We start from the raw sequence: 16,063 nt of genomic DNA, 5'->3' as shown, positions 1-16,063 counted from the left end.
CTATCTATCTATCTATCTATCTATCTATCTATCTATCTATCTATCTATCTATCTATCTATCTATCTATCTATCTATCTATCTATCTATCTATCTATCACAAATTATTTTAGTTTGCTTTTGAATTCTTGATAGACAAATATGACGCCCCATAATGGGTAAAAGTTATAGTTTTTATGCTGATTTGAACAACTCAATCTGTACTTCATGAGGTATATCAATGTCCTTTTTTGTATATGAAAATACATGTTAACAGATATAATTAATATTTATTCTTTATGATTGCAGTTAAACACGATTATTTCATAAAAACTAAAACTTATGGTTGAAACAAAGGGTAAATATTATTGTTCTGGTCTTCTGCCATACAGCGACGATATGTAGCAGCAGAAATGTTCCAGTAACGATGTGTCATTCCCAGCTTGTGCTGGCACACTGTGAGAGAACAGCACGCAACAAAACGGTGCACCACAAATCCTAATCAATCACAGATCTCGATCATTTTTTCACAGTGCAGGTTGAAGCAACAGAGTGGCGATCATCCCCAATGCTAATTTGTAAACTGACCCTTCTCTCTCTCTCTCTCTCTCTCTCTTTTTAAGGTGCAGGGCAGCACATCGAGGAGAACGAGAACCCACAGGGCCTCAGACATTGTAAAGCAGGTGAGCATACATTTGTTTGAAGGGCACAGAGATCCATGCTAATTTATTCAACACTCTTATGCCTGCTGAAAGGGTAGCATATATATATTTTGTATTATAATAAATGAAAATCAAAAACATCAATTCAAACCTATATAACTTTTCTGTCTTTGTCCATCATCTCTTTATAATTTTTTAATTATAAAAGGGACTAAAGTTTGAAGGCTGAAATGGGAACTGAAATTTAGTCACTGTGAAATCTGTACTTCGTAATGTCATTGAGGGTTTTCAAGTAGAGTTTGCTCAAAATGTATGCACACTCGAGGCATCTTTCCTCATCTTTTGTGAAAGTCAAAGTGGCAGAGTGACATAAAATGGGATGATTAAGAGTCAAACTGCATAATCAGATTTGAGTGATGAGTCACAGTTTGTCCAACAGGACTGCCGAACTTGGAGATTCCCACTGAAAGCCACATGGGCCTGCCTATAGGGGTGGTTATGTGTGATAACTAATCATTTTGGTTCTGTTCTGTGAAGTATTTGATTCCTTGTAAATCAGAACAAATGACGTTGTCATGCATTTGTTGCAAAACTGAGTTTTCCATGATCTGTGCAAGGAAGGAGAGGTTTTTTAGTTAATAAGGGCACCTATGGTTATCCTTGGGCATAAAGTGCTGAAATAGAAATTAGAAGGAGACGATTCAAGACTTCTTTTGTGCCAAATGAATGTGGGTAAACTTTGAAGGCACCTGAATGAATAACATTCTTGATGAAAACACAAGGGATTACTGGAATTATGTTTGTTTTGACTTGCATAGAATACCACATGGGTGGAGTTGGCTGATTCATTGCCATGAGATCAATATCAAGCTCACAAAAGTTCACTGAGTTTACTCGGACCACTGGTAATGTGATGTTCCTCTTAATCTTGTTTTGTGCTTCTTTTTAAGTAAGAAAAAAACGTCCTCCAAACATTACTGTGTATTTCTCATGCAGTACTCTGCATAGATGCCACAGTACTTACTGACTGTATTGAACAAAGTATCGAACCCTAAAGTGCTCTTGTTTTCCAGCCCCATGGTTAGATTAACTGCAAAATATTTGCATGTTTCACACATCGGTTTTCCAGCACTTTCTCATAATTCAACATGACATGTTTAGTATGTTTGGAAGCATCTGGAGCTTCACTAGAACATGAAATAAAGTTCTGTGCTTTTGAACAGTGCTTGGCTGCAGGATATGCTTTTGACTGGAGTCGGCCAAAAGAGTTCATTATAATTTTCGTTTAGTTGTGAAAGCTCAGTTTGCTTCTGCGTGTGACCTGTGTCCTTTTTCTGTGATGAGTGGAACTAATCCACTTAAGTTTAAAGTTAAAATCTTGTGTAAAAAATTAAAATGAATTGGAAGCAAAGTATTCCAAAAATTAAGAACTTAATGCACTCAATAGAAAGTAGTCCTCTACAGTATAATAATAACTTTATAATGTAGACTATTGATTAAAGCAGTGGTTTAATGTTGGAGCTGCTCCAGGTGTCCGGCGATGGAAATTAAAAGTGTATCCATGTGTCTTATGTAAGCTTCGTGTTTTGTGTAAAAATCTGGTACAAAGACATGTAGAGAGAAATGTTAATGTTAAAAAAAGACAAGTAGAAAGTATAAAAATATGTTTTGGGAGGAGTCAAAGAATAAAAAGTAGTAAGTACAATTTATATGAATATTTAAATAGAAAATCACTAATTATTTAACCTACTGCAGTCATTGTGTTGTGTTATGTAGCGAGCTTTTCAGGCCTGCAAAACAAACTTTAACAGAGCAATAAAAAGTACTTGTAAATGGGGTTAGACGTCTGATCTGTCGCCTCGGTTTCTCCTCTCTCTAAATTTCCTCTGCTCTTTTTCTGCAGAGTTTTAGCTCATGTGTGACCTCTGCAGGTGTCACTCCTTATACAGCATGGGCAGCACATCTCAGCTTCATGTTTACACATTGAAATAAATCCCAAGTTTTAACGCTTGTTTCCAAGCATATATATATATATATATATATATATATATATATGAAAGAGAGAGAGTGAGTTCTGTAGCTGTAAATTCTTTAAATAAAACAACATCAAAATTGAACTTCTACATGTTCACAGAGTATTGGATCTAGGTCGCTACACTGAATTGCAGTAGTTGGTCTACATCCCACTACTTCCCTTCTTTGGTATAAAACCCTTCATTTGATAAATCCAGTTTAGTGGAGGTCCAGTAGGCAGCTTCTCTCAGGTCAGGTGTTGTCCATATGTGCGCGTGAGAGTCATCCTCAGGCTCCCACTAATCTCCTGCTTGAAGAAAGGGGATGGAGCAAAAGAGCTCTACTTTATTTCCACCCTAGCATGTTGTATTCTGTTAAAAGGCTAATACTCCAATATCACAATGAGGTATTTTGTTGCTGTGTGTTACGCATAAAACAATTTTAATTTAATTGTTTTTAATAGTTGCTTCTTAAAACATTATAGTGAAGCTGAGCTTCTAATTAGTTTTTTGTTTTTTTAAACATTCTTACACACTGTGCACAAGAAATAAACACAATAGATGTGTACAGACCGGGGGGAATCGCAGAGACATGGTCTTTTTTAAAAATCATTTTTTAATCCTAGGCTTCCCCGCAGTGTTTTGGCTGCATTCCTTTTTAGCATTTTAACGTTGTTTACATACTGTAGATTTTTGTTTTCATAACCCAGTTAACCCAGTTGTGGACTGACTCATACAAATATTGTATCTCAGTTTGAATACCTCAGCTCATGCTCTTATTATGGAAAAACCTCAATTGGATTGTCTGGCTCTTTTCCATCTCTGAGGCTGTAAATATCTTACTCATACTTTCATTTTTGACATGAACTGTGATAGACTTGATTGTAGTCATTATTGCTGTTACTGATAGAGTAATTTTTTTTCTGTTTATTCATATAATTTATCTGTTATTTAGCCTTTGAGTTGTATTGCTCTGCCACTTTCTTCCAGTCTCTATTCATTTCTTTACAACTTCATTTCCTATTCTGTGCTGGCTGGACAGACTTAAAAAGTGATTAGTCATTGGAGCACAGTCAGTATCTTTGCGAAAGCTAGAGTGTATTAACCAGTGTGTCATTATCAAGGATGAGTGGTGTCATACTTGATAACAGGAGCAGTTCACGTCCGCTGGCATCCAGTTACAAAGTATTACAGACAAGGTAATTACAGGGTAAAGTTCAGTGCAGTGTAACAGTGTGATTTAGTAAGCACAGAATTACAGGAGAGGTGTAAGGTAATTTTATCTTGTGAGTGTGTGTGTGTGTGTGTGTCTGTGTTCATGAAGGAGAAGTAATCAGAGTGGTTGACTGCTCTCTACCAGACAACTGGAATGAACTGTGCAATGGCAAAATGAATCTCTGTCTGTCTCTCTCTCTCTCAGACTGGGGGCTGCCCAGCCTCCACAGAGTGCTCGGCCACTGCTTCATTGTGGCCCGGGGCCTCATTTGAATGAGCCTTTAGTATGTTGTGTGAACAAGTCAGCGCCATTTGCATTTGTTCCAGTCACAAAGGTTTAACAGGTCAATAGGGACTCCCTGGCAGAAAACTAACACGCTAGGGTAACGTTTTTTTTTCCTCCCACCCTCACATCTCCTCCATCAGTGAGGTTGTCAGGCACCTAGTCATCTTGTTCGGAAACATGTAACTGAAACATGTGGTGGCTATACATTTGAAAGTCTGTGTGTGTCTGCTTGTGTATTTGTATATGTATTTTAAGACGTGACTGCTGAATGGAGGGCGCAGGGTCGGAAAATAGAAGCTAATACTCTGACAAAAGTTTAATTAACATACAACTTATAGAGGCAACTTGTTTGAGGAGGGCTGTTTTGTTTCTGTGTGTGTGTAAGTGTGACAGACACCAGCACATTTCTGTCTGAAGCCCTGCAGTTTTATTTCCCGGTCCTGGAGTATTTAGACTCTAAAATTTTAACATGGTGTGGAACAATATGTGGGAGCTAATTGCACCTCACTAGCTCATTATAAGTGTGATGGCAGCATAAGTGACCATTGTGTCACTTCTAAGGAGATAAAGTAACACCTTTTAAAGGGGCTCTCAGTTTGGTACTTGTCTTCTCTGGGAACACAACACGTTATAGAAAAAAGTGCTCCTGTATGTCCAAAACCAGAAATCTCTGTCATGTTGGTAGCATTCATAATGGAAAGTAATGGGGGCTAACATGGAGTCATTTTCTGTGTTGAAAATGGTTGTACAGGAAAGCAGCTAGTAATTGTTCTTATAATACAAGTGATGCAAACGTTCAATGTCTTCTAGGGCTGCCACGATTACGTCGACTATCAAAATCGTCGACCACTAATTTAATAGTCGACGCATCGTTTGATGCTTTGTAAGATCCCAAAAGACGCAGGAATAAGTAGTAGGATTTAAGAGTGTAATAACGGACTGAAACAGAAGATGGCAGCACTGCATGTACAAGGCAGTGTTGCCAACTTAGCGACTTTGTCGCTGTATTTAGCTAGTTTTCAGACCCCTTAGCGACTTTTTTTCTAAAAAATAATCGCTAAAAAAAGACGTGAAAGCGCATATCGCTTTTACTCTCAACAAGCAGCGGGTGCTGTAACGCAGTTAGTTCTTCTTTTACTCTTATGCTGTTTTGTGGATCACAAGGTTTAAAACTACTTATAAACACACACACACAAAGTAACTCCACCAGAGTGCCTATTTCGGGTCACTTTTGCCGGTCCAAGCCCGGGTAAAGGAGCAGGGTTGGAATTGTGACATTAAAAAAAACAATAATTGCTAAAAGAAATTTAATTTGTAGTTCTAAATAAACTAACTGCATTTAGGACGTTTTTACTCACTTTATGTCTCTTCCACAATGTTATTTCTCTCTCCAACAACCTAGGTTACAATTAGATTAGCATGACCAATTATGCAATGACATCATTTAGCGAGTTCTAGCAACTTTTAGGACAACCAATAGCGATTTTCCTTACTGAGGAGTTGGCAACACTGGTACAAGGACGCCAGCTGCCGTTAAACCCCGAAGAAGAATAAGCAGTGTCCAGTATCGTAGCTGTGTCCAAATTCAGGAACTGCATCTTACTGTGCCCGCATTTGTAAGCCGATTGCGTTACAGCGACACGACAAAGACTGTCCAAATTCGAAGACTCCGACAAAAGCGGCCGACAAATGCGTCCTCCTTTTCCCCAGATTTGAAGGATGGGTCCGGGTGTGTACTTCGTGGCCCAACCTATACCAGAATTCATAGCGTGGCACTGCTCAGTTTCCAACAATGGCGGCAGCTAGTTAGTTTTAATATTACTCTTATTATTCTTTCTGGGTCACAAAATAAACATTTAACATGTTTTCAGGCGAGAATGTAGCTGTGTACACTTCAAATATCTGCTCAGTTTATCAAGACACCACATATTTTCAAAAGCGCTCCGACTTTTTCGTAGACGTCTGTTACCCACTGCGGTCTTTCGCTACTCAGGTTAAACATGATATAAGTCACTTAGATAACTTCTTTTTAGTATTTTATTTGTTCCTAAGTAAATCGGTTTGGCTGAAATTAAAGTTATAGTTTTTACACAGCTGAATAAACGTCAAGCAGACAACTGATTATCAGAAGTGTGAGATGCTTGAGAATGTCCTTTTATATTTTAGATAGCAAGGAGTTTATTAAACTCCACCGAAACAATCTGCAAATGTCATTAAAATTTAATAAACTATCATCTTGTCTTTATTTTTAGTTCGCACATACCTTAAACACTTAAAGCTGTAAGCTAATGATAGTTATATAAGAGCAGATGCATGCTGGTGCAACAAGCTGTACGTTTCATGTCCAATGGATGCATGATCTGATTAGTCGACTAATCGCAAAAATAATCGGTGACTAGTCGACTATCAGAATAATCGTTTGTGGCAGCCCCAATGACTTCATATTAAAATATTTTCATTTATCTTAATATTTGCACAGAGGTTCTCGTATTGGCTCTAACAAGGTAAAAATGCTTTTTTTGTGCCAGTAATCCTATTTTGGGAGAAGATCTAGAGAGAACAGAGTATTTCTCATTAAAGATTAATTGTTATTTTTGGAAGGATAGCAGAAGTGACTTTTTATGGCTCTATTTTGTTCTCAGTGTAGCCTCTGTCGCTTGGGTCTTTGACAATCCAAAATCAACAGCACAGTGAAACAGTATTTTTTTTTATTGACTACAAGCTTACATGTACTAAAATGAAAAGCTTTAAAAAAAAAAGTTATTTTTGTACAAATAGTGGGCTGTGCGCTTGAAATAATAGACTAATGCTGGTCCACCGCAGAATTTCCATCCACTTTATGTGGGTTTTAAGTGCAGTCAAAGCAGCAGTGTGTCCCAGTCCTCAAAAATATTGTTATGCATTTAAAATGTCAAAAGCTTCATTCCTCGTACCAGCCAAGGGTCCTGCTTTAAGACAGCAGACAAGCCAGCAGCCTCCTGATAGCACGGCAGTCTCCTTATGCCGGTTTTATAGATCCTGAATTAGCTAAGCTTCAAGAATCTGGATGAGTTGAACATCATCATCGGAGATTGCATACAAGGCTCCGTGTGAATATCTGCAATTTTCTGTGATCACGTAGATTAGTCCCCACTGCTATGAAACTATAAGGACACCAGCTATGTCCTACACACAGACTCTACAACAATAAAAAAAATCATATAAGAACAAGGTGTCTGTGGTGTGTGCAGGGGAATTTATCCCTGCCTTAGTCTCAAAGACGTGGCCAGAGGCACAGACGGTCGATGTCATCGTGATCTCAAAAACTTATTCTTTTTTCATGTGTAATTTATTCAATAATAAATTACAAATGTACAGAATTTCTCACAGATGTTGACTGGGATAAATAAGGTGGTGGCATTTTATTTCCACAGGGTCAAAGGTCAAGTTCACTATGATATAATGTTTATCTTTCTGCACATTAGTCAACATTATATGTAAGGGAGAGACAGGGGTTCAGATACTGAACTGGTTACTCTTTTTGAGTTCCCACATTCAAACAGTTTCGATTATATACAGTAGATCTTTATTGCTGTCAGGTTGAAGGTGTGTAAAGCATTTGTGTTTTAGAATTTATAACATTTTTCTTTTGCAGTAACAGCTCTATTATTATTATTTTTATTAGTAGTAGTAGTAGTAGTTGTAGTGGTAAATATTAATAGTCAAAATTAAATTAAATCTTCTACCTGTGAGTGTGTATAGGCACGAGCCTAAAAACAACCTGACTGGTTGTTGGAGGCTTAAAACTGCAATGCTTTTATTTTTATTCATAAAATTATAATAACCTTCCAAATGGCAAATGCACAGAACTGGTATTTACAGCAGTTACACTGTCCTGAAATTTTTTTATTTAGTGTATGCATAATATATAATAAGTCTTAATGCTCCATTCAAGGTCAAGTGTGTGTGTGCATGTGTGTGTGTGTGTGTGGCATTTGGGTAAGACGTTTATCTTGTAACTCTTACTTGAATGATATACTCTTAGATTCTTTTGCATCTGTGTGAGAATCCTGGTTTGTGTTTTCCCCAACAACGAAATAAAGAGCATTCTTTTTTACTGAAAAGCATTAGCTTGACTTCGTGCAGCTTAAGAAAAAAAGCTGTTAGCTTAAAGTGGACTTTATGCTCGACAACTGATAGGATATGTAGCAATGCCCTGCGCACAGGCTTTAAATAGTTTATACACCATTGTAAAGCAACACCATAAGGAACTTCCCGTTGTCACTTGGTGGACGTGATATAGAAGATAGTAGGATAAAAACTGTTTACACTTCATGCACAACAGTACTCGTGATTAAAAGTTTATTGGCTGTGTGTATGTTAGCATGTTTCAAGTAGTCTTGGACAGCACTTTTCAGGGACACTTGACAGACAGCAGAGGAGGGAAAAGTCAAATATTTTGCGGCAGAGATAAGTGGGAGCCATGCTTACAGTGCTTCTGTCTTGCCTGCCTGGCTGTGCTCTGCTGTGCCGTGTTTCGTTGGAATTGTTTGTGTTGAGCCGTGTGACCCACTATTTGGACTTCTGTTCCATTATCTTTCAAAAACTCGCTGCACTTGGGTCTCACGCAAAGAAAAGCAAAGTGAGAGCCCAGCGTCAGGTGCTATAAGCTGCTAGCTAGGCCTGTAGCCAGGCCCAGAGAGCCAGACCTGGCAGCTCCGAGGCTGCGACGTGTGAAACGCTGCACACAAAGGAGCTCACTCCATCTGTATGCACCCTACATAGGCAGGCTTTTGTTGCAGCCGACAGGCACATGACTGCTAGCATCTTAACCCCTGAGAGCCAGCGTCTCTTTTCCCCTTTCACTAGACTGCACACTGCAGTAGACACCACAATGAGTCAATACTTTTAGCAAAAAACAACACTGGATTTAAAGCAGGAGTCAGCTTGATAGTTATTATGTGGCTGGTGTTTCTGGCCAGAGATTGAATTTAAAAAGAAAAAATACATATGTGTGAGTATATGTTTAGGGTTAATATTGGTGGACAGATAGTTGAAATGCTCTGATCATTCTCTTAATGTTCGGGCAGAACTTTGCCAAAGTGAACTGAATGCTATACATTTTTTTAGGAAAATCATTTAATGTTGAGGTCAGCCATAAATAAAAGACCACAAAACAAAACAAGATAAAGTGTTTTGACATGAAATGCATGTAAAAATACGCAGATTAATATATTCTGTGCTTGTGCATAGCTTTAAAAATATAATACAAATCAGAGCACTTTTAACATTGATATGTCATTTTTTTCTGTATATCTGTAGATTTTTTTGTAAGGTTTCATAGAGAATTCAGGAATGAGACTGACATCCCCAAATGGGAGGGGTGTCTGTAAAATCACTACCGTCAACATTTAACAGCTGCAATAGTTCAGAGAAACTTCAGCCTATTAGCACTCTTAATTTTTCACGTTTAGTGTAATATAAGGTTGTCCTGATGTGATCATTAAGTTTCTCACACACACATTCACACACTCTTTCTCTTTATAAGCATTGAAAATGTCAGTGAACCAGCAAAAACAAAAAAATATATTTTTAATTCATAAACGTGTGAAATCCCTGCTCAGATACTGCTTACTGTTGGTTTCATGTGTGCCTTGTGTTACCTTCTGTAACCCAGACAAATCCAGACGTGTGTGTGTATGTTCATGTGTGTGTGAAGCTGAGAGGATGTGCATGTAAACTCGTTCCCGATATGAAATCAACCAAAACACTGCGTTTGGAGCATTTTTGAACCCTTAGTCAGCTGAATTGGATACGGGCGACTAAAAGGAGGGTGCTGTCAGTTCAGTCAGACAAGTGTCTGATTTTTAGAGATGAGAAATGAAACACGGAGCAGGAGGCTAATGGAATTGCTCAGTTCAAATAAAACACAGCTTCCCACTACCACCATCTTGCTTGTATGAAACACGGGTCCCAATGGGGGTTGTGGCGCGAAGGGCTCCTGTTTGGACCGAGCTAGGTCACGCAGGCCCATCCAGGCTGCAGTGCAGCCCTGTGACGTGGCAGGTCCGAATGCTTTAAAAGGTGGTACCACTCCCAGAGAACACCAGGGAGCTGCATGTGAGCTGATGATAAGAGCTGCAAAATTGATCATTTATTAATGTGGGATGGACCCGAAATGTGAGCAGTAAGGAATCAGGAGAGGCGTGTGTGTGTGTGTGTGTGTGTGTGTGTGTGTGTGTGTGTGTGTGTGTGTGTGTGTGTGTGTGTGTGTGTGTGTGTGTGTGATGTGTGTGTGATGTGTGTGTTTTTCTGTGAGGAGATGAGATGAGCGGTAAGTTTTAAATGTGAAGAATGCATCTTAAAATATGCTTTATTTATTTAATATTTGTGCCTTTCTGCAGTTTCGTGATTTGCTGTCATTCTTACATTTTTAGTAATGACTTAGAGCCACGTGTGATCTAAAAAGACAATTGTTCGAGCCGAAAATGTCATAACCTTGAGAGCACTCGACTTTGCATTCAGAACAGTTTTTCCCCCTTGACAGCTAGCACTACAAAATGTTTGAATAACTCACTGAGAAAAGCTATTTAATGCAAGTTAAAATAAGTACACACTACCAAGGGCATGCTTGAACTTATTTCAACTTAGTTTTGTTGTAAATGTCATTTTGCCATGCTCTGCACAGTAGAAAAAAGCTTTAATTTTTTTTTAACCAAGGATCACTTTGACATTTCTATTTTCCCTGAAAAAACATCATTAATTAGATTTTTTTTAAAACCCTCTCAAGATGGGCAGTGTTAGCTAAATTAGAAACCAAAGTTTTCCAATAAACCAGACAGTTGCAGAATGACCTAGAGAGGAGAGTCTCATGGTTAACTGAAAGTAGGACAATGATTCTCCCAAAGCTCTGTCCTTACTTTAATGAAGAAGAGCTGCAAAAAAGGAGAAGCTGTCAAAGTGCTGCCTGCTTGCGATTTATTGTCTGTTTGGCCGTTTTAAAAGCTGTTTAGGACACTTGTCTTTAGCGAGCGCAGGTCCGTTCCCTCTCTCCTCTTTTCCAACCTTTGCTCTGCCATGTGGCCGAGTAGACTCCCTCCACACAGAGAAGCTCGTTTTTCAGAGGTGAGTGGCTTAATGATTGAAAAGAAATACATCTGAAACAAAGTGCTCAGTTTGTGCCCCTGAGAAGTGTGAACTACGTACGAAGAACGCTTGAGGACATGTTATTTTATCCTTGCTGGCTTCTTATTTGTTCAGAGCTTCTGTCAGTTGCTTTACCCTCTTGTGTTTTTATTAAGTACGAGTTTTAAAAAAACAAAACATTTTTTAAAGTAAAGAAATACAGAAATGTGTACATTTATTTACTCCTTATAGTTCTCATGGGAAATAATTAAAACACATTGCTGTTGAGATCTGAGGAAATTTGAATAATGTGCTTTTGAAAGAACATTTTCTAATCACACATTCAAAACTCAAATGATACTGAGCACAAATTTTGCTTCTTATTTTCCAAATAATTACAAATTTTTCCAGTCTAGTGCAAATATGTAGAAGGATTTAATGTTTCAAGTGTTTCCTCTACTTGTAATTACACAGGTTTAGAATCTTCATTCATTTCAAGGGTTAACTAAAAGTCAACCTCTAATAGTTAACAAAATCGACAGTTTCTTTTTTAAACTGTGATGTTTATACTCTTTATTTAAATGACTCGTTAAAAAAAACAAAGGGAGAGGAAATACACCGCATTTTAAGCTTTTCCATACATCTCTGTGCAGAGATGATTTTATGAAAGAGGTCAGAGATAAAGTTACAATAAAATGAGTTTCCGCAGAATGTTTAACAACTGAAATTATCATTCATTTATGAATGAAGTGTATCTAACCTTTTCACAATAAAAGTTTGTCCTTTTCCAGGCTTCAATTTGGGGAAGAAGTGTCATCATGCAACCTGTAAATGTAGAATTTAAATTTGAGCGGTTGTCACATTTCAAGTTGATCCATAAATTGAGTTAATTATTAAAATTGCATTAAAAAAAATCTGGGAGTGAAAAAAAAGACCCCTGAATGAATTTAGCTCCTTTTTTTATTTGAATCTGGAGTGATTTCTGCTTGTATTGGTTCGCATTAAATTAGAAATTGCCCACAATGTGTTTTATGTTTTTACTCTTAACAATACTGAATAACATAATATATTAAAACTAGTAGTTTTGCATAAATTATGTGAACGTGTGTGTGTTTACCCCTATGTTCGTTTATCTTTTCCTGTTTTACAAACACTGTTTATTAAATATATTATGAAAAAATAAATAATTCAGTAGTTTCCTCTTTTCTTCATTATAACGGTAAAAAAATTAAAGTTAATTTATATTATATAAATTTCAAAGTAACTGAAATACTTTAGTGTGATTTGAGCGTTAAGAAGGCAATCTTTAAATCCGACATAAACGAATGAATCTTAATGAAAAAGCGTACGTTATGTCTCCTCTCCGCCTTTGCTGTTCTGGACATCACCGGATTTAATCCTGTGACTTTTAGTTCCCAAAGTGACTAAAATGAATTCAGATCTTTTGAAGCATCTTAAGTCGTCTCTGTTTTGACAAATGTTTAAATTGGTTTTAAAAAATGAAAAAATAACACATCGAGAGAGATCGCACAAAATACAACGTTTTTATGGCGATTTGACACGTTACAAGGAGTGTGCGGGTGGCTGCATCACTCCGGCCGCCATCTTGTCTCCTCCTGTCCTCCATTTTGTAATTTTTCTCCCTCAGTTCTGGCCTACCTGCTTTTATTAAAGTTTTCCTGAGTGCTCTGAGCCTGCTTTGCGTGAGGTGAAAAAAGAAAAATCAGCTGTACTCACATGATTTTCAGTTATACATTACATTTTGGGATGACCTGTCAGGTTGTTGTTGTTGTTTTTTCTGTTTGCTGACCTGATGCTGAATTACTGCTTTTCACCTTAAAGGACCTTTTCTGAAGACTGAAATCTGCCAGCTGATGCAACAAGTTGCCTGCACAGGCACAGCTCCTCACAACGAGGACTGAGTCCTGTTGACAAGGTGTTAATCTCTCAGAACAATTTGTACATATAATGAGCAGCACTCAAGTTAAAGGTTGCATGTGATTTAAGTTTTACAGATGTGCAGCGTAAGTGACTGTGACCTATAGCCTTATAATGGCCACCGGGGGTCACATAGGTTAATAGAGACTGATGTTTGAGGCCCCAAAGTGACATCCCAAAGGGGATGGCCCCTTAATCCTTATTAGGCCTGTGTGTTAGTGATCCTTACCTTTCAAAGCAAACAGCACGCTCTCTTTGCTGTGGGGCCCTGACCTGCCCCTGGCGTTACACTTCTGACCCTAGGGTCGTGGCCTTTGTTCAGAACCCTCAAGAACCTGACCTTAGGGTCACGGGTGTAATAGAGAAGTTGTTGAGGCACGTGCTGCTGAGGGGCCCCTCGACGGACCACCTTGTAGAGGGAGCGGGCCCGCCGCGCTGGCCACCGAAGAAAGAGGGAAAGTTTGTGTAAGTTCGCCAGGGTGTGAATGTGTAGACAGCTATAACTCTCAGGTTCACAGTAAAGCATAGATCTCCTGTGCGACTTTTTCACCCTTCAGAAGAACATCTTTGACGTGCAAAAAATACCCAAATGTTGGTCTTTTTCAGCGCAAAATCAGTGCAGTCACAGAAGTAGATCCCTCAGAGGGTCATATGTCTTTTTACTGGCAATCCCAGGTGGTTCTACTTAACCCCGTTAATTCTTCGCTAACTAACAGCGAAACGTAATACACTGAAGAAAAAATATTTTTGGTTAAAAAGTGGATAATAGATTTATTTATTTTAGTTATTGCTGTGCTTAATGATGAATTTCAGTTTGATAGCCGATCTGCTGTGATTTCTCTCAACTACTTGTTGGCTGTTTAATTGCAGTTCATGTTGCGATTTGTTTGTATTTATATGGTCCTGTAAAGCTGCCAGCAGTGATTATCAAAAATATTGTGGTTGAGTTAATTTCACTTTGTGCATGTGTGTGTTGCTTGCCCTGGGGCAGTGCAGCATCGAGCAGTGTCAGCGTGCTGTAAATTTTATACTGTGTGTGTGCTGATCGGCTGCTTTGTTGCAGTAAATTTGTGGGATGATTCATGAAGATGTGAAGGCATTCGGGGGCTGATAAGTCAGCGACTTAATTGCTTGAGCTCCTCAAGAGTTATAAGTCATTTTCACTGAGACTTGAGCTCTGTGTTGCAACCATGACACATGTATTGTCACTTTTTTATGGTTGGGTTATTTGATAATGTTTGTATTCGGTTTTCCTTTTGCATCTATTTGATTTTTTGTGAATATGTAAGACTGTGCGGTAAAGCTTCTGTTCTCTTGCACTTACATGCATATGAAATGTTAACAATGCTTTTACACCCTGGCGTTACGTGTGCTGTAAGGCAGAGTGCAGCTCAGTTTTAACGAAGAGATGGAGGGAGCTGATAAGGGGGGGAAAAAGCGGTTGTAGACTCGTGGAGATGTCATAAAGGAGGTTGTTAATATTGGAGTTTCATCAATGGCAGCATTACGCAGGCCACTCCTGCAGGGGCGAGGCCGTGCAGAGGGCTACAGTGTCAGAAGTTGGCAGCTGAGCCAAAACCAGAGCTGTATCCTCAAATGAACTCTCCGCGACGTACGGTGCAACAGGCTCTGCCAAGTTTTTTGAATTCCTGCCACATGTTAGATGGTAAACAACTGACTTGCAGTAACAGTATCTTAGATAGAAGATAAAGAGCAAAGGGACTCTTCTGATTCCAGATGAAACACGAATTTGTCTACAATAGTGCTTGATATATATTCAGCAGGCACTCGTAACAGCGTTTAATGATTTCAGCGAGAGCAATTGGTTCAAAGACGTGGCGAGATGTGACGTCACAGGGTTCAGTCTGATCACTGTTTGGTGCTCGACCGGGGTTTTGCTCATCAATGCCCACGAGGGAATTTATTGCTTTTTTGATAAAGTGCATTTAAATCACCAGTTGCCTCACGTTGAACCTCGGGAGTAATCTCACTCCTCATTTTTCACGAGTTTGCACATTGTGCGTCATTGAAATGCGGATGGTGCAGCAGTAGTACACACAACACAGGGAAGCCGAGTTTTTATTTGACTGTGTGGAAAGGTGAGGAGAGAGCTAGGCAAGGCAAGTGCACCCGTTCGCTTCCTTTCTCCCACTCTTTCTCTCTCCAAGCCCGTCCTGCGAGGTAGAAAAGGCGCACACACAGCAGCGTAACGCCTTTTCTTTCAGTCTCCAGGACTAAGAGTGCAGGGTCGGTACAAGTAAGCAAGCAGCCATATTAGTTTGCTCTTGTGTTGCTCATACTCGCTGTTTTTCATCTACTTGTCGCCTGTTTAAAATGAAAAAACAAACAAACAACCAAAACACCACACATATTGAAAAACTCTGGAAATACTGATGTTTTCCCAGCTTTCATTTGTTTAAATTCATGTTAGTCCTCTTTAGACTCTGCGAGCATAAACACAGATTGACATGGAGTCTAGCTAGCTGTGTTTCATGATGTGAGATTCGTCGTTTTGTTGGACAGTCCCCCCCCCCCCTCCCCCCCTCCTCTCTCTTTTGTATGGCTGCTGCTATGAGGAGAGAAAAAGGGGAAAAAATTTGTCTGTGCTGAGTTCTGGGTTTCTTTTGGGAAAGCGAAGACTAGAGGGGAGGGGAATGGTGTCCAAAAAGGAGGAAGTTGTTTCTTTGCCACGGGGGAATCTGTTGCAAACAGTTACGGGGCATTACAACAATTTGGCTGCCCAGAAAAGTTTTTGAGGAGGGAAGTCGGGTGGAAACCGGACGGGTGTGAATAACCTTCAGCATGCTGATCCAGAGGTTGGTAGGTGTGCATGAGAAGAGGGGAGAGAGGAAGACAGCAGGGGTAGTAT

At 39.0% G+C, this 16,063-nt stretch overlaps 1 long non-coding RNA gene across 1 annotated transcript in view; it reads left to right on the top strand.

The window, feature by feature from the left end:
* The window catches only part of LOC121813814, a 33,210-nt gene that overhangs the window by 6,252 nt on the left and 10,895 nt on the right, over nucleotides 1-16,063 (top strand). Inside the window, exon 2 of the long non-coding RNA XR_006053899.1 lies at nucleotides 601-660. This is a non-coding gene — a long non-coding RNA (uncharacterized LOC121813814). The remainder of the gene's footprint in view (nucleotides 1-600; nucleotides 661-16,063) is intronic.

This window comes from Haplochromis burtoni, unplaced genomic scaffold, assembly GCF_018398535.1.
Source record: "Haplochromis burtoni strain Fernald_Lab_line unplaced genomic scaffold, NCSU_Asbu1 Contig_14, whole genome shotgun sequence".
Classification (NCBI taxonomy): Eukaryota; Metazoa; Chordata; class Actinopteri; order Cichliformes; family Cichlidae; genus Haplochromis; species Haplochromis burtoni.
The sequence above is the reverse complement of the archived record's forward strand: the minus strand, read 5'-3'. Positions and strand labels throughout refer to the sequence as shown.